Source organism: Astatotilapia calliptera, chromosome 13 (assembly GCF_900246225.1).
Source record: "Astatotilapia calliptera chromosome 13, fAstCal1.2, whole genome shotgun sequence".
In the NCBI taxonomy this organism is placed as follows: Eukaryota; Metazoa; Chordata; class Actinopteri; order Cichliformes; family Cichlidae; genus Astatotilapia; species Astatotilapia calliptera.
This window is the reverse complement of record NC_039314.1, coordinates 213,491-234,780: the sequence shown is the minus strand read 5'-3', so window position 1 is coordinate 234,780 and position 21,290 is coordinate 213,491. Positions and strand designations below refer to the sequence as shown.

The following is a 21,290-nucleotide window of genomic DNA, read 5'->3' as shown; positions in this document are numbered from 1 at the left end:
TAGGGAGCAGCAGTGAAAGTGAAAGCAGGAGGAGGAAGGTGGAGCTGAGGCAGGTGAGTGTTAACATGAATATGTTTCTTCTTATGACATAAAATAATTCCACGCTGTTCGTGTCTGTGGGTGAAATGTGAGGCCGGTCGGCTCCTCTGAGCTCCTCTTTTATTTGTCGGTTGTTGCATATTTAACCTCTACAGTCAGGAAAGGAGGAGATGAGGCCTCAACAATGTTGGGTTGTAGCTGTGGTTCAGGTTAGAGTGAGTGTCCATGGAATAAATGTAAGTCAGTGAACTGGAAACATGACTGTGTTCAAACTTTGTTTTCCTTTTTATAATGAGTCTAATCAAAGGTGGACAGAAGTATCTCCACTGTGACTTTTCTGTGTCACCATCAGAGCTTCTGCACAGTGTGGAGAAAGATCCAGAAGCAGAGCTGGACTGCAGACAGCCAGTCAGAGCAGCTGTGTACAAAGTAAGACTGAACATCTGTCTGCTGATGGACTCATTTCTGAAAACTGGACTTCTTGTGTTGTTCAGACATTGAAGAGTTTTCTTTCTCTTTAGTCTCGTTGTTTTTCTTTCTTTCAGCAGATGTTGGTCTGCAGGAGGTTTTAGATGAACATAAGATCAGTCTGAGGAGGAGATGTGAACGTGTGACTGAAGGAAGTGATGAAACAGGAAGTAGAACCCTCCTCAACAGGATCTACACTGAGCTCTACATCACAGAGGGACAGAGTGAAGAGGTTCATACCCAACATGAGGTGAGGCAGCTGGAGACAGCTTCCAAGATGGACGCCCTCCATGACGCTCCAATCAGGTGCCAGGACATCTTTAAAGCCTTACCTGACCAACAGAGACCCATCAGAGTGGTTCTGACCAACGGCGTGGCTGGTGTTGGAAAATCCTTCTCAGTGCAGAAGTTCACTCTGGACTGGGCAGAGGGCTTGGAGAACCAACATGTCAGTGTGGTGGTTCTGCTTTCATTCAGGGAGCTGAACCTGATCAGAGATGAGCAGTACAGTCTTCTGGAGCTGCTCCATGTTTTCCATCCAACATTACAGAAGGTCACAGCAGAGAAGCTGGCTGTCTCTCAGTTTTTGTTCATCTTTGACGGCTTGGATGAAAGCAGACTTTCATTGGATTTCACCAACAGGAAGCTACTGTCTGATGTCACACAGAAGTCATCAGTCAGCCAGCTGCTGACAAACCTCATCCAGGGGAATCTGCTTCCCTCGGCTCTCGTCTGGATAACTTCCCGACCCGCAGCAGCCAATCAGATCCCTCCTACACGTGTTGACAGGCTAACAGAAGTACGAGGCTTCACTGACGCCCAGAAGGAGGAGTACTTCAGGAGGAGATTCAGTGATGAAGAGCTGTCCAGCAGAATCATCTCCCACATGAAGACATCCAGGAGCCTCCACATCATGTGTAGTATCCCAGTCTTCTGCTGGATCACTGCTACAGTTCTGGAGCACATGTTGACTACAGAGCAGAGAGGAGAGCTGCCCAAGACCCTGACTGACATGTACTCACACTTCCTGCTGGTTCAGACAAAGAGGAAGAAGAACAAGTACCATGAGGGACATGAGACGAGTTCACAGGAGCTGACGGAGGCTGACAGGGAAGTTCTTCTGAAGCTGGGGAGGCTGGCGTTTGAACATCTGGAGAAAGGAAACATCATGTTCTACCAAGAAGACCTGGAGCAGTGTGGTCTGGATGTGACAGAGGCCTCGGTGTACTCAGGAGTTTGTACAGAGATCTTCAAAAGAGAGTGTGTGATCTTCCAGAAACCAGTCTACTGCTTTATTCATCTGAGCATTCAGGAGTTTCTGGCTGCTGTCTACATGTTCCAATGTCACACCAACAGGAAGACAGAGGTGCTGAAGAACTTCTTTGGGAAAAAATATAAAGAGTCCTCTCTGGGTGATTTCCTTAAACGAGTCATGGAGAAATCCCTCCAGAGTAAAAATGGCCACCTGGACCTGTTTGTTCGCTTCCTTCATGGCCTCTGTCTGGAGTCCAACCAGAGACTCTTAGTAGGTCTGCTGGGTCAGAAAGAGATCAGTCCAGGAACAATCCAGAGAGTCATCAACAACCTGAAGGAGATGAACAGTTATGGAATCTCTCCTGACAGAAGCATCAACATCTTCCACTGTCTGATGGAGATGAACCACCTCTCATTATTTCAGGAGATCCAAGAGTTCCTGAAGTCAGAGAAGTTACTCTCTGAGATCCAGTGCTCAGCTCTGGCCTTCATGCTGCAGATGTCAGAGGAGGTTCTGGATGAGTTGGACCTGCAGAAGTACAACACATCAGTGCTGGGACGACAGAGACTGATTCCAGCTGTGAGGAACTGCAGAAAGGCTCGGTGAGTCCAGATGTGATCATTAACATCATTGATCAGTGTAGGTTAGTAGTTTAATGTTGAAAATAAAATCAGATTGTAAGCACAAAGTGTTTGTGTCCGTACGCTGCAACCTTCCACACCATTCCTTTATTGTACAGACTCAGCAGCAGCTCCATGGATCCCAAATCCAAGAGTGGAGAACAGATTTGAAGTGTGTCACATCCATGCAGTCACAGCTGTTTCCACCATGTTTCCACTGATATTAATCCTGTTCAATGACACGTTTCATATCAGTGAATATGTTCTTTAGGACGTCCACTGACATGTTTAAGTGTCCTGCTGGAAATCACTCAAATCATCCATGAATCCATGAAAAATCCTTTTAGTGTTTCTAACTTCACCCTGTGTCCTCTCTCTCTCTCCATCCTCCTCACTGCTTCTTTCACTGATAATCACACAAACATCGTATTCAGCTACAAAATAACACAATAATATCATCTGATGATCATTATTATAAGAGCAGGATCCATATTTGATATCAGAGTAACACACTGCTTGGTTATGTGCAGTCATCATCAGTGACTGTGGGTCAAACAGAAGCTCTCTGATTGGTTGCTGACCTTGGTCACCTGTCCACTCTCACCTGTTAGTGTTTGCTCTCTCTTTGCTATCTCCATCCTCTCTCTCCTTTCTCTCCCTCTCTGTCTTTGTACGTCACTCAGGTCCAATGGAAACAGTGACATTTACAAACCAATCAAAGACAAACTGATCCATGTCAGGTTATAACAATATTCAAAGTGAATACAGGCTGCTGCTGGACACAGACAGGTAACATCATTTTGACTTGCTGTCACCTGGATCTGGACTCATAAACACTGAAGCCCTGAACAGGAATACAAATCATTTTCTGCCAACTAGTGACACACCAGCAGATAATGGCTCAGAAAGCTAAAATGAGCCAATCATTTCTGTGTTTAGTTCCCCTGAAATCAGATCTGATATCAGCAGCTCTGAGTTCATTCATCATTATTGTCCAGTAATGAGATTTCTGCTCCGTTTGGTAACAGTCAGCAGGTTTTTCCTCCGTGTGGACGTGAACAGTCGTACCTGACAGCAGGTAGCAAACAGAGATCATCTTTCCAGCTGGAACTCTTCACTGAGCTGAACTCATTCAAAATGTTCTGGAGTCAAAACAGGAAACAGTCCAAATGTGTGTCTTCACTCTGACTCTGGATCAGATCTCAGTGACAGGCTGTGGACTTTATGGAAGCCTAAATGTGACACCATCTTCCTCCTTCATCTGCAGATTAAAGCCAAACAAAGATTCTCATTAAAAGTCTGCAGGTCTGAGAGAGACTCAATCGTTGTGTCATGTCAAACACAGTAAGAGGAGCTGAAGCACAGATGTGAAGAGCAGATTCATCACATTATGACCTCACTCTGTTTTGTCTTCATATACATTCAGTCTGTGTTTATAATGCAGATTTTCTGCTTTTATAATAACACATTTTATATTTTCTATCATCACAGACTGACTCACTGTCAACTGTCAGAGACTCACTGTGAAGTTGTGGCCTCAGCTCTGAAGTCCAACCCCTCCCATCTGACAGAGCTGGACATGAGTTGGAAACACCTGCAGAATTCAGGGATGAAGTTTCTGTGTGCTGGACTGGAGAGTCCAAACTGTCGACTGGAGACTCTGAGGTGAGTTCACTGACTGCAGCTGTTGTTGTTTTTCTATATTTCAGGTCTTTAATGGATGTTTGAAACTTTCTTCAGTTCCTAAATGTTCAGGATGTGTCTGAAGACAAATGTGAAGAAGTTTGAGTGCTTTCAGAAATGTTGTCTTTCCAAACGACTGAACAACAGTTTTTCCTTTTGGCTCCAAACAGAAGTGACAGACTTGAGCAGGGTTCATTTAAAGGCTGACAGAAGTGGAGTGGTGACGGGGAGATGTTTGACAGGACAGTGTTTCAGCCTCCACAGGTTCATGTTGTGCTCCATCAGTCAGTGAAGATGAAGTCAGTGCTGATGAGGCTGTAGAGTGTGTGAGGGATGTGAATGAGGATGATGAAGATCTGATGATAGCAGATAAAAACAGGCTGCAGAGACTTTGAGCCATACAGGGCACACAGTGTGTGTACAGAACAGCTGAAATCATTATGGAGGCCTCACTGGAATATGGAAGCATCACAGTTCAGCTTCAGTGAAGCATTAAAGTCTCTGATATGAGATGAGAAATGAAGCAGCCAGAGCTTTTTCATGAGTGGAGATCCACTGTGACTGTGAGCTGCTGCTACAGCCTCCAGATTAGCCAGCAGCTCATCCTGCTCAACATTTTCTCACCAACTTTAATGGAAGTGTGATGTTTTCAGCTGGAGTGATGGTCAGGGTGGCCTCCCTCTGCTCTCCTTCTCCTCTTCCTCTTTCATTTGTAAAACCACTTCTGCTGCTTTCATTCATTTGGAAGTCCTGTAGCTGAGTTTGGGAGAGACTAACAGCCTCGGCAGCAGAGGGGAGAAAGGCTGTAACACCACCACTTTACTCTGTTCTACCTGTCACATCATATTATCAGGAAACAAATATGCTCATGTTTTTACTATGTTTGTCTTGAAAATGTAAGAAGATCACATGGTGCTTTTTATTATTGTGTTGGTTTGTTTCCTGTCTCTTGGATGGAGCCAGCTGTGCGTTGCCCCTGGGACTGTGGTCAGAGTGTGTGCTGGATAATCCGGCCCAGGATGAGGCCAAACTGACATGGGATGAAATGTCTGTCACATAATTGAGCTTAGTCTAGTTTCATTTCTGCACAATTTAAAAACAACCAAAACTTTGTTCTGTCTTTTCTATGTTATACTGTAGACTTTCTTTTTTTTTTTTTTTTTTTTTTAAATGACATCAGAAACAGCAGTATGCGACATTACGTGATGGCAGAGCTTCAGTTCATCCTTTGTCATTTTTTTTTTTTTTTTTTTTTTTAATAAATAGGACAGGGGGAATGAATGAGAGAAAGAGGGGGAGAGAAAGAAAGAAAACCAAAGGGGAGAAGAGACGGTGAGAAGGGGGGGGAAGAGAGAGAAAAAAAAAAGAACTCCTGGGTCACCTGTATGGAGAAAAAAAAACAAACAAACAAACAAAAAAAACAAACAGAGGAGACAGCAAACAACAAAGAGCAACATAATAATAGAGAAAACAAAGCACCATCACAATAAACTAGCTAGTCATAGATATCAATATTTACTAAATAATAAACGATATTGTGCAGCACGCAAGATAGACAGCGCACAGTGTGCTTTGAGGCAGCAGCCAAGAAAGCTTTAGTCCGCGTCTGTGAATACCCATGTGTGCATACCTGTGTGGATCAGCATGCTTGCATCCCAAAGGCTTCTCCATGTAATGATCTGCTAGGGAGTGTGGGGGGGCCACAGCCCCGTCCTCCAGGGTGTGAAGCGGGTATGGAGGAGATCAAAACTCCAGACATCCAGAGGCCCCCAGAACACAAGAGACCATGGAAGACCAACAGAGGGGCAGCCGCGCCACTGTTCCAGTAAGAGCTGAGGAGAGTCCCAGATGAGGGCTCATTCAGCAGCCGCGGAGCAGAAGTCAGGGGGAGTTGCAGTGACGCGCCCGTGAGCTCCGCCGGCCCCCAGCTGCGCCTGAGTGACCGAGCCCCAGGCCGAGAGGCCGGGGGCACCCCACCTCCAAAGGGGCCCGAGCGAGCCCCAGGCCCCAGGCCCCGACAAGCGGCCGCCAAGGAGTGAGCCGGTGTGTACCCGGACGCCCACCCCCAGACACAAAGAACCACCAACACACCGACACCTGTTATACTGTAGACTTTCTTTGATACTGTGTCCAAAAGGAGCAGCTTTTACTTTGAAGGGGAGGCGTCTCTGTTTCCTCTTCAGGTTGGATGATGGAAGCAAATGAGTGTGTGATGTTCTTTCAGTGTTGCACTTTGTAGACGCTCCCTGAGCACTGGTCTCACAGCCAGCTGCACATAGAGACCAGTGTTGTTAGTCCAGGTCAGAAGATGACTTGTTGGAATGAAAATGAGCTTGTAGTTTGTCTGCTTTAATAATGTGACTGGAAAAAGGTGTTGGACTTCAAATATGTCCATTTCTTTCACACTTCACCTTTAAAAGTGAAGCCTTGTGGTTCCTGGAAGGAAAAACACGACTTTTTCAAGTCTTTGTCCTGTTTTTATGATAAATGTCCGACTTTAATGTGAAACATTCAGAGTTTTTTCTCTTGTTGTGTTTGTTTGAAGCTGCTTCCTGTTGGCTTCAGCTGTTTGGAGTTTCCATTTTCTAAACTTCTACATTCTGAACCTTCTTCAGCTCTGAACAGATGATGAAACACTGAATGATTTCAAGCTCACACTTTGTCTAATAAACTTACATCATTCTTTATACAGATTGATGGACTGTGGTTTGTCAGAGATCAGCTGTGATTATCTGGCAGCAGCACTGAAGTCCAACCCCTCCCATCTGAGACAGCTGAACCTGAGCTGGAACAACAAGCTGCAGGATTCAGGAGTGAAGCATCTGTGTGGTTTTCTGGAGAGTCCAGGGTGTGGACTTGAAACTCTGAGGTCAGTCAGCATGTTTTAGTTGTGCTGAGATGAATATGATGTGAAAGTTGTGCTGACACTAAACTGCAGACATCAGGCTGATATTATACTGATCCACACTGAGGATCTTCATGGTAAAGTCTGTTTTCTTCTTCTCTGGTTTAGTCCATTGACTGCAGCAGAACAATGTTCACATTTCAAACCTTCAAAGAAGAAGAAAAATCCTCCACTGGATAATTCACTGTGAAACTCTCCAACCCTTCATTCCACTTAAAGTCTTTCTGACACTGAAATCCAAAGCAAAATGTGTGTTTGCTTTACAGACAGCAGTCCAACACAAACATACACACATCATCCAAAACACAGTCCAACATCCAAATCTCCTCCACTGCCAGCATGAATGATGGGAAAGAGAAGGAGGAACACTCTGACCTTCATCTATGAATCATTTTTGCTAACTGTTTATTCAGCTTAGGCTCACAGGGCTGCAGCCTGTGCCCTAGCTGTCATAGGGCAAGAGGCGTGGTCCACCTGCACAGGTGAGCAGTCCATCACAGGGCCAGCAGAGAGAGACAGAGAAGCACTCTCTCACATCCACACCTACAGCCAATTTAGAAGCACCAATGAACCTAAGCAGCATTTCATTGGACTGTGGGAGAACATCCAACCTCCACAGAAAGGCCAACAAGCTTCAACCTACAACCTTCTTGCTTTAAGGCACTAGTGCGAACCACTTTTCCCCATTTCAGCCCAAATCCTGCATCTTCCTGTTTCTGACTCCAGGCCAGCTCCACTAACACTTTCTCATCAGACACTGCCACCTAGTGGAGGAAGTCTTAGTTTCATTTGAAGCTTCAGATGACAGTTAGTTCCTTTACAAAGAGGTGGAGGTGGTGGGGCCACAGCAACATCATCACTGAGTGCCATAGGACACTTAACCTTTGTTTCCATATGCTGGGAACTTCCTGTTGTTCCAAGGAGGACTGGAAAATGTGTGAAAATCTCCCAGTCAGTTCCTCACAGCACACTTCAATCATTTCCCTCCCACAGCATCAGGACCAGGGGTTTTTCTCTCTTTGCTCCCACTAAGAGATTTCCACACAAACACCTCATCAGTGGGACTCTCAGAGCTACCAGCCCTTTGCTACAATCACAAAGCTCTTCATTGAAATCAATGATATCAAAGCTGGAATCAAATGAGTCGAAGTCTTCTGCTGATTCAGCATCACATTCATCTTTGCTCCTTGTCCTGCATCCCCACCATGGACTTCATTCCTTTCCAAGCCAGCCTTGAGTGTCCTTTATTCAGCTCATCCTCTGCTTTACTTTTACACCTGATTTTAGCTGCTTTATTTCTCTTTCAACAAGTTTCTGTGCCTCAATCTTTTTCTTCTCTCCCTCATAACAAGACAGCTTCTTCTGCCTGAGAACATGTTGGAGTGATTTACTAATCCAGGGCTGCTTATTGGGGAAAATACTTCCTGTTTTCAAAGTAATCCCCATTTTTCCCAGAAAGAAATGTAAGTAGAAATCGATGATCTAAGTGAGAGCATGAGCCTTTAAAAAGTCCCAGTGGGTGCAGTCAATGCAGTCCCTCAGTCCCAGTATAGAGTCTTTGGTCCAGACTGGAACAACTGTGTGCCCAGTTTGAGCTCTCTTCAGTGCTGTGACCTGACAGACCCAGAGGGGCCATCACATCACATTTAGAAGCTCCCCTAATGGAGCCACAACACATGTCCAATACTTAGTCTGTCTTGTTGGACCAACTGGAAGAAATGATTCAAGGACTTAGTCACAGAACAGAGATTCAAATCTCCAAAATCCAACTGGCTGCATCAGGACATATAGTCTGAAACTCTGCACAGTTTCTTGTTTGAAGCTGCTTCCTGTTGGCTTCAGCTGTTTGGAGTTTCCATTTTCTAAACTTCTACATTCTGAACCTTCTTCAGCTCTGAACAGATGATGAAACACTGAATGATTTCAAGCTCACACTTTGTCTAATAAACTTACATCCTTCATTCTTTATACAGATTGAGGCTCTGTGGTTTGTCAAAGATCAGCTGTGATTATCTGGCAGCAGCACTGAAGTCCAACCCCTCCCATCTGAGAGAGCTGGACCTGTACGGAAACAACCTGAAGGATTCAGATGTGAAGCAGCTGTCTGATCTTCAGCAGAGTCCAGACTACAGACTGGAGACTCTGAGGTCAGTAGAGTGATGGAGTGAGTGGGTGGTGCTGTCAGCAGTATTGTACTAAACACAGTCAGTATGAAGCAAAGATCCAGTGTTTCCTGTAAAGCTGCAGCTTCTCAGTGAAGCTGTGAGAGGAGAATGGTGACAGGCTTCAGGATTGGACACAAACACTTCCTGTTTCTGACCTTTATGGTCACCATAGTAACAACTGACATGCTCTGATCAAACACTGTCAACAGCCAATCAGCTCTCTGAACAAAGCAGCACGCAGACCAATGACTGCATTCATTTCCAAGTTTAAAGCAGTGAAGAACACAGTCTGTAGGTGAGGAAGAATTTAGTGAGAGCAGATGTTTGGATGGAATTCCTCCAGTTAACAGCTGGAACCGTCCATCTGGATTGTTGGGCTTGTTGTTGGGGTTCCTACAGAGCTCAGAGTGGACACACCAAGGTTCTTCTAATGAATGAAAGTCCAAACTCAAACTAGGAGGGAAAAACATTTTCATCAACTTCAATAAAAATCCAAAGATTAGAAAAAGTGAAGCAACAATGAGTCCTAGTACAGTCCCAGCACTGAAGTCCCTGCAGCTCTTTATACTGGACCAAAAAAGTGGACCACATCAGTCCAGCTCTGAGGTCTTTACACTGGCTGCCTGTCCATCAGAGGATAGACTTTAAAGTTCTAATGCTGGTCTATAAAGCTCTGAATGGTTTAGGACCAAAATACATCAGTGACCTCCTGACCCAGTATGAACCTTCCAGATCCCTCAGGTCATCTGGATCCGGTCTTTTATCAGTTCCCAGAGTCAGAACCAGACACGGAGAAGCTGCATTCAGCTTTAATGCTCCTTATATCTGGAACAAACTCCCAGAAAGCCTCAGATCAGCTGAAACACTCAGTTTATTTAAATCCAGGTTGAAGACTCACCTATTCTCAGCTGCATTTGAATAAAGCACCAAATCCACACTTTTAAGCTTAAATTTCAAAACTTACATTAACTGATTTTATCTGTTTTGATTTTATATACTGTTTTGTTTGTTTGTTTGTTTGTTTGTTAAGTGGGTTTAGAGCTCTGGGTAGCTCCCCAGCTGGGTCTAGAGAGTATTTTAAATTCAGGCAATTCAAAATAGAAAGTAACTCGTCCACAGAAGGACTGGTAGCTCCCCTTACGATAAGGGTTCAGATCGCGCGAACAGGTGTGAATGTGAATGTGTGTGTTTAGTTAGTTAGTTTGTTTGCTTGTTTTAATCAATTTTAAATCATGCTTTTTATTTGTTTTTGTTTCTAATGTCTCTGTAAAGCACTTTGAATCACCTTGTTGTTGAATTCTGCTATACAAAAAAATTTGCCTTGCCTTGCCTTGCCTTGGATGTGCTGCATCACTAACTGACAGCTGATGAAGAGTCTCTGGAAACACTCGTTTATCTCCTCTGCTCTTCCTTCTTCTCTCTGCAGGTGTTGGCGATGATGGTAAACAGGACAGTGTGTGTGCTGAGAGAGGAGGAGCTGTGTCCTGATGATCCAGAGAGGTTGAAGCAGCAGCAGCTTGTGTGTAGAGACGCTCTGACTGGGCCATGTTACTGGGAGGTGGAGAGGAGAGCTTCATCCAGCAGTGACTGACAGAGGAATGAGAAGAAGTGCAGATGACTGTCAGTGCTGCAGAGTGAACTGCTCTGAGAACAGCTCCACTGTCAGACACAATGTAGAGTCCAGCATCATCCCTGTGTGTCCCTCTGGATCTGACAGAGGATCATCAGTGTATCTGGACTGCTCTGCTGCTGCTCTGTCCTTCTACAGTCTCTGCACAGTCTCTGTCTGACTCTGGCTTCAGACCCTCCTGGATCAAACTCACCTGGAAAGACTTTCAAACATCACTCAATAGATTTGAATACAGAATATATTTGATATATACTGTAGATGTACTGTAGAGTTGCAGTTTGTCACTTGTAAATACAGTCTGTGAGCAGCTGTGAGCTGAAAGATCTTTCTAGAAACACGAAATGTTTTCACTCTTCTGTTGCTTTTTCATATATTTCCACAACATTAATATTGATCCCACCTGTCTCACCTGTTTCATGCTTTTATACATAATAACAGGACACGTGTGATCTGAGCGCTGCTGTGGTTGCTGTGCTGCACGTCTTCATTTAGATAACAGAGACATCTAGTGGTTCAGAGGGAGAACTGCAGGAGGTGGAGCTGTGTTTTAGCATGGAAAACTTTTTATCATTTAGGTGCAGATACAAATATGACAAGTATCAGTGTAAGATACAAAAGGTCACATCAGTCAGCAGAGGGAACAGTGATCACACAGCAATGTAAGAATAGAAACATAACAGTGAATCTGGACATGTATACAGATGGAAGCAAACAAACAGGATGTAACACTACATTAAAGCCACAAATGGGAAGAAAACAAAGCCAAAGGAAAATATATTTGATCTCAGGAATCCAAATCAGATGCTTTAGAGCAGGGGTCGGCAACCCTGGGCACGCGTGTCACAGTTGCCACGTGAGGGGTTAACTGATGGCACGACCATAGCTGGACTGGCCATCGGGCATACCGATGGTGATTTTTCATTTTTATGAGCCGATGAGGTTTTTTTACTTTTGTTTTGGTATAAACAATGAAAGGTGGTGGATTGGCCGGATGCTGGTCGATGTGTAAAAATAAGTCAGTTGTTTGGTGGTGGCTATGGCGGAGCTTCCACAGAGGCAACAGGTGAAGCAGGAGGAGCAGAGACCTGAGGTGAACTTAACTTCAGGTAAGTTATGACCTGCAGTCTATCTGGGTCAGATAAACCAAGTTTAGGTGGAGTAATAGTACATTTTTTCCAAATATACTTCAAGGAAAATTTGTCTCCTGATTTTTTTAAATTAGACTTTGAGAAGGGTCTTATCTGAAAGTGTTTGAAGAGCACTATTTGCACTGTGCTGTTTGAAAAGCACTATTTAAAATGGAAGTACACACTCTAACGTGATAAGGACTTTACTGGACTTACCTCGATTTTCAAGTAGTGTGCAAGCTATCTGCATTCGCTCCAGCACAACTGCCTCTGTAGTGGTTGACACCTCACCGACCTCTCCAAAATCAAGGTAGTGTTCTGCAAACTGTGAGATTGATCATAATTAGAATGTAAAGTCTTAATTAGGTAAAGGATAGGATAATTATAATCCACAAAGCTTCAGCCTATTCCGTTTTCAGTTACTGTTACTGTACTTCTATGTAAAATGATAACTTGTGTTGTTGTTGTTGACCGAAATAAATTTCACTTCACTTAAATTCACTTAAAGTCTTAATTATAGCTAACAAGAAATGGAATCATTTGAATAAGGGTTACCTTTAACATTAAAACTCCACAACTGCTGGAATCCTGTTGCTTGTTGTGTTGCATAGTCTGTAACTGCCACTCCATGGTGTCTTCATGCCCTCTCATCCTCAGAAAATTCCTAGTTGAACAAAAATGTTTGTAATGAAACAAGAAATGTTTTATCTAAGAATAATACCTCAGTAATAATGCATACCTCCAGTTGCGCAGAATTTTCCTGTCATAAACACCTTCATTCCCCATGGGGTCTATGAGCAGTATTTTCTGTGCAGAAATGTTGACAATCTGAAGAAAAAGTTAATAAATTAAAAAATTACAATAGTTTGTGCCACTGAAAACGTATTTTAAAAAAAAAAACCACTTTGTGCAAGAAACTGCTTCACAACAAATTACGCAAATTAATAACTATATGAACACATACCACAAGAATCCAGTGCGTACCAAAGTTCACAGGGCACAGCCACATGTCTTCAACTGGGAACTTCATCTGTGGGATTGGAAGTGCAGAGTAATTTGGATTTACTTAGGTACCATGCGTCTTAGGGTGTTTTCAAATATAGTCTTCTTTAAAGGAACCGAACTCTTTCCTCAGCAACAGAAAGGAGTCAACTGTTTGGACCACTTTTGAACTTTCAACATACCTTGTTGAGGCATCTGAACTGCCCAGAAAACAACGAGCTTGCAACTACTGAACAGAGCAGGTGTGCAGCATTCTGCACAAGTATACAAAAATGTTAGAGAACAGTAAATAAGTTTTTTTATATATCAAAATTAGTAGGCAAAGGACATTTCTTACTTTCCTTTCGTCTCTCAATGACAAGGTGCAGGTATGCATCAATGACCTGTTTTGAATAATCAGAGTTTATACAACAACAGCAACAATCTTTGAAGTAACTGCTTGAGTGCTGTACACAAAAACATCTAAAGGAATAGAATTGCTGATAAAGGTTCTTTCTGCATATACTGAAACTGGGTATTATGATGTCACAGATGTCACAACATCTGTGTTGTGGTTGATAACATTTTTTCCTGTTGAAGTGAATGGGTGAAACCTTAGAGTTTTGCAATATAAACCCCCCGACCTACCCGCACATTTTAAACTATTAATGGTCTCTGCACTGCAAATGCTTCAGAAGGAGCAGAACCTCGAAATCAGAATCAATAATGATAAGTTCTCTTACCTCATCAGAAACCACCGTGACCCCTGCAGTGTTCGAAAAGAGGAATCAAATAACTTTTATCTTCCAACAACTGACTCCAGGCGCCCAGTATCCTTTGCACGCCATAGCCTCTTTACTAAAAGAAAAATATGATAAGTTAGCTCAGGCATGCATGAGATTTTTAGTGGATAAGCTGGGTAAAGGCCGACGGGCCACAACAGGAAAAAAGTCAATACAATAGGCATGCATTTACACGCAGAGAAATAGGAAAGGTACAGCAGTCAGTAATAGAAAATTACTGACAGGCAGATCCATTTCTAGACTTCTACAAGCTCAGTGCACTTTGCATGTTTCTTTATATCCAATATGAGTTGAAGACTGCAAAATGCAAACAAAGTCATGCAACAGTCAATCAAGTTGCAACGCCAAACTGGCAGCAAATGACCAATGGGTCAAAAAGAGTTGTTCACTATGCCACCTTCATTTTCTAAGCTTTATTTCCGGGAGGGAAGTTCTTGTTCATGTGTTTCTGGTCCTGGAACACAATTAAACTCCTTGTGGGAGCAACAACTGTTGTCAGCCGTTTTGGGTGCATAATGAATAACAGAGGGTCTGGTATCCTCTGGACTTTGCTGGCACTGAGGGTTAGCAGTAGGATGGCAGGGGGGCATCTTCAGGTCTGTGCTGCTGTTCACTGTCTGACTGTGAGTTGGGTATTTTTCATTGTCACTGATATTTACATGGTGGCTTCTTCTGTACGGCTTGATATGGTCAATGCTTTAGTGATTTCTTAAAGTTGCTCCTTCCGTGTTTTTTTTTTTAATCTCACACATTTGCCAGCGATGTCTTGAATGGTGTAGGGTCCTGTAAAAATCTGGATCAAGTCTTCCTCCCTTCCTTCCACGTTTCCTCATGTTCAAAAGAAGAACTTCATCTCCAACGCTGTACACAAAGTTTCTGTACTTCTGGACTTGTCTAGCATAGGCTTCCTTTTGTAAGTCTTGGGACTTTGCCATCTTTTCCTCTACAGTTTTTTTTTTAACTTCTTGTAGAAGATACAAAGTCACCGTAACTCGACTCCTCAGGGAGAATGATGGAGGACAGCTAAAATTTTCACATTTTAAATCACAATTAAAATCATAATGGCAAATAATGCATTTGAAACATGAACTGAAAATCCGAACTATAATAACTCATGTTTAAAAGTAAATATACTATTATAAAGCTTTGATCACAGAAAGCCACAAAGATAGACTCCTATCATTTTGTGTATAGTCACTTTTTACTCTTGATACACTTCCATAGGTGAACACATACTGAAAGGTCTCCTCAACATTTATTACTTTACATAAAGATACAAACATAAAGTAGTAACTAGTCACTTACTTTATCTTTAAAATGTGTCTTGCATATAGAAGTTAAGCAGAGAAGATTAAAGCTGCAGCTAATATCAGTATGCACACTTTCCAATTAAGATTACATTTAATTCATGCATTATCACATGCATGGTGGTGGTCAGAGGGCCCGGTGGCGCCAGTGTCCGGCAGCCTCGCCTCTGTCAGTGTGCCCCAGGGTGGCTGTGGCTACAATGTAGCTGCCATCACCAGTGTGTGAATGGATGGATGACTGGATATGTAAAGCTCTTTGGGGTCCTTGGGGACTGAGTATACATTAAACGCTGGAGAGATTATATCTCTTGGCCTGCCCTGGGAACGCCTTGGTGTTCCCCCGGATAAGCTGGAGGAGGTGGCTGGGGAGAGGGAGGTCTGGGCCTCTTTGCTTAGGCTGCTGCCCCCGCGACCCGGCCTCGGATAAAGCGGATGAAGATGGATGGATGGACTTTAATTATTAAACATTCGCACATAAATAAGTGACGTCATATTCAGTACTTTTGACAGTTCACTCTTCAGCTGCTCCATCTTACTAGGGAAATTCCATATACATAATTGTAATTTCAAAACTCAACCCCATCATTTAATTTGTTTTTGATTGAAATTGAATATTACTTAAACTCTCTTAAATTAACTTCCAATAAAAAAAGGTTTATCATTGATTGAAATTCATTCAGAAATGTTTAACGAATGAGCTGTCACAACTTTCAAGTACAAAGTTGTTATGAAGTCTGTCACATTCCCCCCCCTTTTTCTTTCTTTTTTCTTTTTTATCCTTTATTTATTTATCCTTCTTATTTCACTGCACTGTATATTGTTACTCTTATTTACCTTGTACAAACTGAACTGGAATGACTGACTGTTCGCTTTATAATTTCAATAAAGTTTGGAAGAAAAAACAAACCTCTTCGGCCGCTCCCTTCTCATCATGTTTCTAGGATGGAGCCGTTTGGAATAATGCCGCCCTCTGCTGGACAGATATCGTGTTGTCCCTGAGTCCTTCTGATCCTCAGCACTTTCTATCAGGAGACAACGCACTCAGGTCCCATTTGATGTTGTTCACTTGATGTTCTGAAGCCCAGTACGGACCTTAACACGGGCTCCATGTGGACATATTAGATTAACTGTTTTTAAGACCAGTTTCTTGAATTACATGACGGTGTGATTTTTATTTTGTGCTTTTAGTGCAGAGAGAGTCTCTGTGGAGGTTGGATGTTCTCCCCGTGTTTGTGTGGGTCCTCTCAGGGGACTCTGGCTTCCTCCCACAGTTCACAGACATTCAGGTAGTGGGGTTAGGTTAACTGGTCAATGAGTGTGAGCGTGAACGGTCGTCTGTCTCCTCACCCTGTGTTAGCTGAGATCCACTCCAGCTCGTACATGCCCGTCAGGCACCATCCTCATACCTGTTCTGGTAAATCCATTCCTGGAGGACACAGCTCACCTGGAATCTGTGTTCATGTTATAAAATGTTACATTTCATTAGAAGTTGGTTGTATTCCAGTTTTATGTTGCAGTTTTCACTTTTGAAAGGGAAGGTTAGTCCAGCTCAGTCAGATGCTGAATGCTCTCTTTCAGTACGTTGTTGTATTAAACGATGACTCAGCAGACGACACATTGTAGCCATGTTAAAAATCATGCAACAGACCCTTGGTCACGATGTCATTGTGGGGATGTCTAAAGGCTGGGTTCCTTCTAATAACCGTAACAAGTGTTTATGGCGCTCCTTGTGATGCTGGGTAAAAGTTCAGCCTCTGCGACCTCGACGTGTTTGAAGTTATCGACAGGGTGCGAGGTCCACTTCAAAGGTGTTCTATGTTAGATGTTGGTCAGGTTAATCAAAATGGAAACTGTTGAGTTTACACATTAACCAACATGGTCCAGCACTAAACATCGTAAAGCCTTTAGTTTATGGAGAGAGGATGCTGCCATCAAATTCAAAATGGGCTAATATTTTTCTTTAAATGTTTCATTTTCTCACTTTGTTTAAAATACTGGTTTATAGGATTTGCAAATGATTGCATTCTGTTCTTAATCATATTTAACACAGCGGATCAAATGTAGGGAAGTGGGTGTTATATTCAGATTGTGGGATACATTTAGGAAATGTAAAACTTTTGATGTTAATGTTGTTTATTTGCAGGGTTTAAAAATAAATGTGTTTACTGTTTGAAACTCATACTTGGCCTTCTACTCTTCATGGCTACTTAACCAAGCTAACAGGGTGGACAGTCCTTAGAGGGGGGGTACTGTCACGGTTCTGGGTCCGTCGGACCCAGTAGTTTGAGTTTTATTATGTTTTGGTTTTAGTTTGCATCAGGGATTGTTTTCTTGTTCTCTTGTAGTGTTGATTATGATGATGTTTATTATTTGAGTTTCATGTTTCTGTGGTGTTTAGGATTTGTTCTTCAGTTGTGTCTGCTTAGTATTTGTCTAGCTCCATGTGCCATTTTCTGTCTGTCTCTCTATGTCGAGTTTGTGTCTTAGTGTGATGGTTGCTTGTTCCTGTTTTATTGTGATGGTCTGCGTCTCATGTGAGTGTGTTCAGGTTTACCTTTGTCTCGTCTTGTTGATTATTCCCAGCTGTGTCCACCACCTGTGTGTAATTCCCCTGTGATTCTCTGTGTATTTAAGTCATGTCTGCCGTCATTGTAGTTGCTGGTCCGTCTGTGTTTCCACCCTGCTTCATCTGTGTGTTTCCCTGCAGTCTACCAGCATCTGTTTCCGCCCGCTCTCATTCATGTCCAGGTTCGTGTTCTATAGTTAGTTTGTTCCCAGTTTAGTTTAGTCATTGCTCCGTTCGCCGTTTGTCCATTTCCTTTTTGTGTTTAATAAACCACCCTCACACCCATACAAGTGCCTGCGTTTGGATCCTCCTTTATTTTCCACACGGCTCATCTCACTCGCCGTGACAGTGGAGCTGGGAAAGAAAAGCGTCTGAACTGCTTTAAGTGTCTTGAAGATGTTTTATTCAAGAAGTTTCTTCAGTTTTTGTTTTTTAATAAACACCATATACACATTTAAGTTCAGGTTTTAGCAGATATAACACGTTACAGTTAGCACGTAAGAGATTTGGGAGAAAATTCTTTACAAAAACATAATTCACAAGACACTTATTTGTGACATACGTATCTATTGACATATAAAAGACAATTGAACAAAGGCTAACTAACATCTGGGCAATAAAACAGAATGAATAGAGAATATTAGTATTTATACATATATAAAACTCTCTGTGACGACCTTTACAATGTTTTTGCAGGTGGAATGAGAGACATGAATAAAGTGCAATATGCAGTAAATGGAACAATGTGCATTGATGTTACAGATCGTGAAAAGTAGTGAAGTGAATTTGTTCATAACAAGCAAAAATCAAATATGTTTGAAACTGACCACTAAATGCTAACCAGAGGTGTCAAAAGTGCACATTCTTACTAAAGTTTAGATACCTCGGGGGTCTGACCGTTGTTGTAGCGCTAACAAAGTGCCAACGTAATCAGTGTAAGCAAACTAGATGATTCCTACAATTATATAATTATTAACAGCAAATTTAGACATGAAAGACTCTGTACCAACCTTTACGATCCACTTGCAAGGTTTTCACAGTCGATGATCCATGCAGGAACGTATTTCCACCTACCATGGAGGTCACGTGTTTCCGGTTACTGTGGAGCTCCCCGGTGGCTGCAGCCAGACCCTTCTAGGTTAGTGTGGAGGTCGCAATATTAGAACCATTAGCAGGGCACTGTGTGTTGCAAATGTTGGTAAATCAGTTTGTGCACATAACTGAAATGTTCCCCTGTCAGTGTTTAGAACTTTGACAAAGGAGCAAAGAGAAATTCCCACGTCTTCCACACAGTTTTCTCTGTGTGAACACAGACAGTGGTTCTTGTACCCAGTTTGTAGGAGCTGGGATTGGACTCCACCACAGCAGCCTCTGTGTGGGATAGATGCAGTGCTCTGTAGTATAAAGCACTCTGTCTGGAAGCTGGACTCTCCAAACCAGCAGTCATCGTCTAACATCTGCCTTCTTCAGCTGTAACTGTGTGTTTCTCTTGTAAACTTGGCTCTGATCATATGTGCTGTAATATTCCAGCTTTGCTTCCCGATCGTGCTGCACAGTCTGCACATGCTGGCCGGCTCCCCCAAGCTGAGAGCAGTGGGACTGCGCCTCATGACCGCTCTGTGGAAAAAACAGGTTTGCAATAATAACGCATTACTATAAATTCAAATTCAAATTCAAATTTTATTTGTCACATACACAGTCATACACAGTACGATATGTAGTGAAATGCTTGGACAACTGCTCGTGACCTAAAGAAAACAAAAAAGGAAAAGGCTATGAATAAGATAGGAAATAAATATGAAAAATTAAAAAGGGTAAATTTAACTAGGAAGGAATAAAATATAAATTAAGGTTAAAAATGAAATAACTGTACAACACACTGGGAAAGAATAAGATAAAATATATAAATTAAATTGAAAATAAAATAACTGTACAACAAAATACACAATACACAATATCGAACTATATAAGAATGTATGAACAAAATACACAAGAAGTATAAATAAATATATACACAATAACAGCAGCAGTGATTTAAGTGATGAAGTGAAAACAAAGTCCAGAATGTCCAGTGTGTGTGTAAGAACTATATGTGTGGGTCAGTACTGTGTGGTGGTATGATTGTGATTGAGAGACCGTATCGCCTGCGGGAAGAAGCTCCTCCTCAGTCTCTCTGTGTTGGTCTTCAGGGAGCGGAATCGCTTTCCTGACCTCAACAGAGAGAACAGTCTGTTGTTGGGATGGCTGAGGTCCTTCACGATCTTCCTGGCCTTGGTCCAGCACCGCCTGCTTAGATTGAGTGCAGGTCAGGGAGCTCGGAGCGGATGGTGCGCTCAGCTGATCGCACAACCCTCTGTAGAGCTCGTCTGTCCTGCATGGTGCTGTTCCCGAACCAGGTTAAGATGTTTCCCGTCAGGATGCTCTCTATGGTGCACGAGTAAAAGTTCCTGAGCACCTTGGAGGGCAGTTGGAAGTCTCTCAAGCATCTGAGGTGGTAGAGACGCTGACGGGCCTTTTTCACCACGGTGTTGATGTGACAGGACCATGACAGGTCCTGCGTGATGTGAACTCCGAGGTATTTGAAGCTGTCCACTCTCTCCACTGGGCACTCGTTGATGACAGGGGTCTGGTAGTTCCTCTCCTGCTTAGTGCTGAAGTCCACTATCAGCTCCTTTGTCTTACTGACGTTTAGAAGGAGGTTGTTCCTCTGGCACCAGTTCTCCAGATTCCTAATCTCCTTCAGGTAGGCCGTCTCGTTGTTATCCAACACGTTCTCACTCCCAACTCGTCAAACGTGTGACGCATGGTCAGGCTCCCTCTGCTGCACTTATGGACGCGCAGGGTACCCCCCTCGCGTCGGGAATTGACGTGAAGGGTCCTCCGATTGAAGAGATTGCCGCGGAAGAGCCTGTTGTCCATATATTTATATATTTCCGAAATCACATTGTAGTGACGTATACTGAACACAATAAATTATATACTGTAAACAACTACCTGAGAAACAGGTAGAACGATACTTTTGTATGGTTTATTGCATTTATGGAGGGAGTGGTGTATGCCGGGTAATGGCACAGCTAGCGACTGGGTGACTTTATTCACCCGCTTCGGCTGTTATCAGTCCATACTCTGGCTGGAATCCGGTGGATATGCAGTGTGTACAGGTAAGACCGTTTAAACGGACAGCATTTATAGAATGACTATTAAAAGTCAGCGAGTGTCAATAATGTTAATGTGGTTATGTTAGTAATACACCGAGTGCTAATATAACAGCTTTAAGATGCATTTGTAGATATTATTACGTGTTTTACGTCTTTATGGTGCTAGCTTAAAGTTACGGTGTAAATGTTAGCTTATATTGGAGTAAAGCTGTTACTGTTTAAACGATGTTAGCAGAAATATTAGCTTCTGTCATGACTGATGAAGTTACTAGTTAATAAAGTTTCCAGTAAAGTGTTTAATCGCAGCCACAGATTGACAGCAAATATCTCGATTAGCTTCAGTGCATCTGTAATAAATATGTGCAAGTTTCAGTGCTTCGTTTAAACTGTATGATACTTATACTGACCCAGGGTCAGTGTAAAATACAATCCTAGCTGTGTGAACAAAGCCTGGCTCCTTTAATCCTGCATGACAACAATGATGAGACAAACTATAGGACAGAGGTGCAACAACTAGAGTCATGGTGCCACGACAATAACTTGGTCTTAAACACCAAAAAGACCAAGGAGATCATTGTAGATT

At 42.7% G+C, this 21,290-nt stretch overlaps 2 long non-coding RNA genes and 1 pseudogene across 2 annotated transcripts; 2 read left to right on the top strand and 1 right to left on the bottom strand.

Annotated features, from left to right (window-relative positions):
* The first annotated feature begins 20 nt into the window (after positions 1 to 20).
* Positions 21 to 615, top strand: LOC113035156 (uncharacterized). Its single transcript, XR_003274296.1, has 3 exons — positions 21 to 53; positions 392 to 468; positions 585 to 615. It is a non-coding gene; the product is annotated as an uncharacterized LOC113035156 (long non-coding RNA).
* Positions 616 to 619: 4 nt separating this feature from the next.
* LOC113034810 (uncharacterized) overlaps positions 620 to 21,290 on the top strand; it is a 234,154-nt pseudogene continuing 213,483 nt past the window's right edge.
* On the bottom strand, positions 11,807 to 12,892 carry LOC113035168 (uncharacterized). Its single transcript, XR_003274314.1, has 3 exons — positions 12,857 to 12,892; positions 12,632 to 12,720; positions 11,807 to 12,556 (listed from the first exon to the last, which is right to left on the bottom strand). It is a non-coding gene; the product is annotated as an uncharacterized LOC113035168 (long non-coding RNA).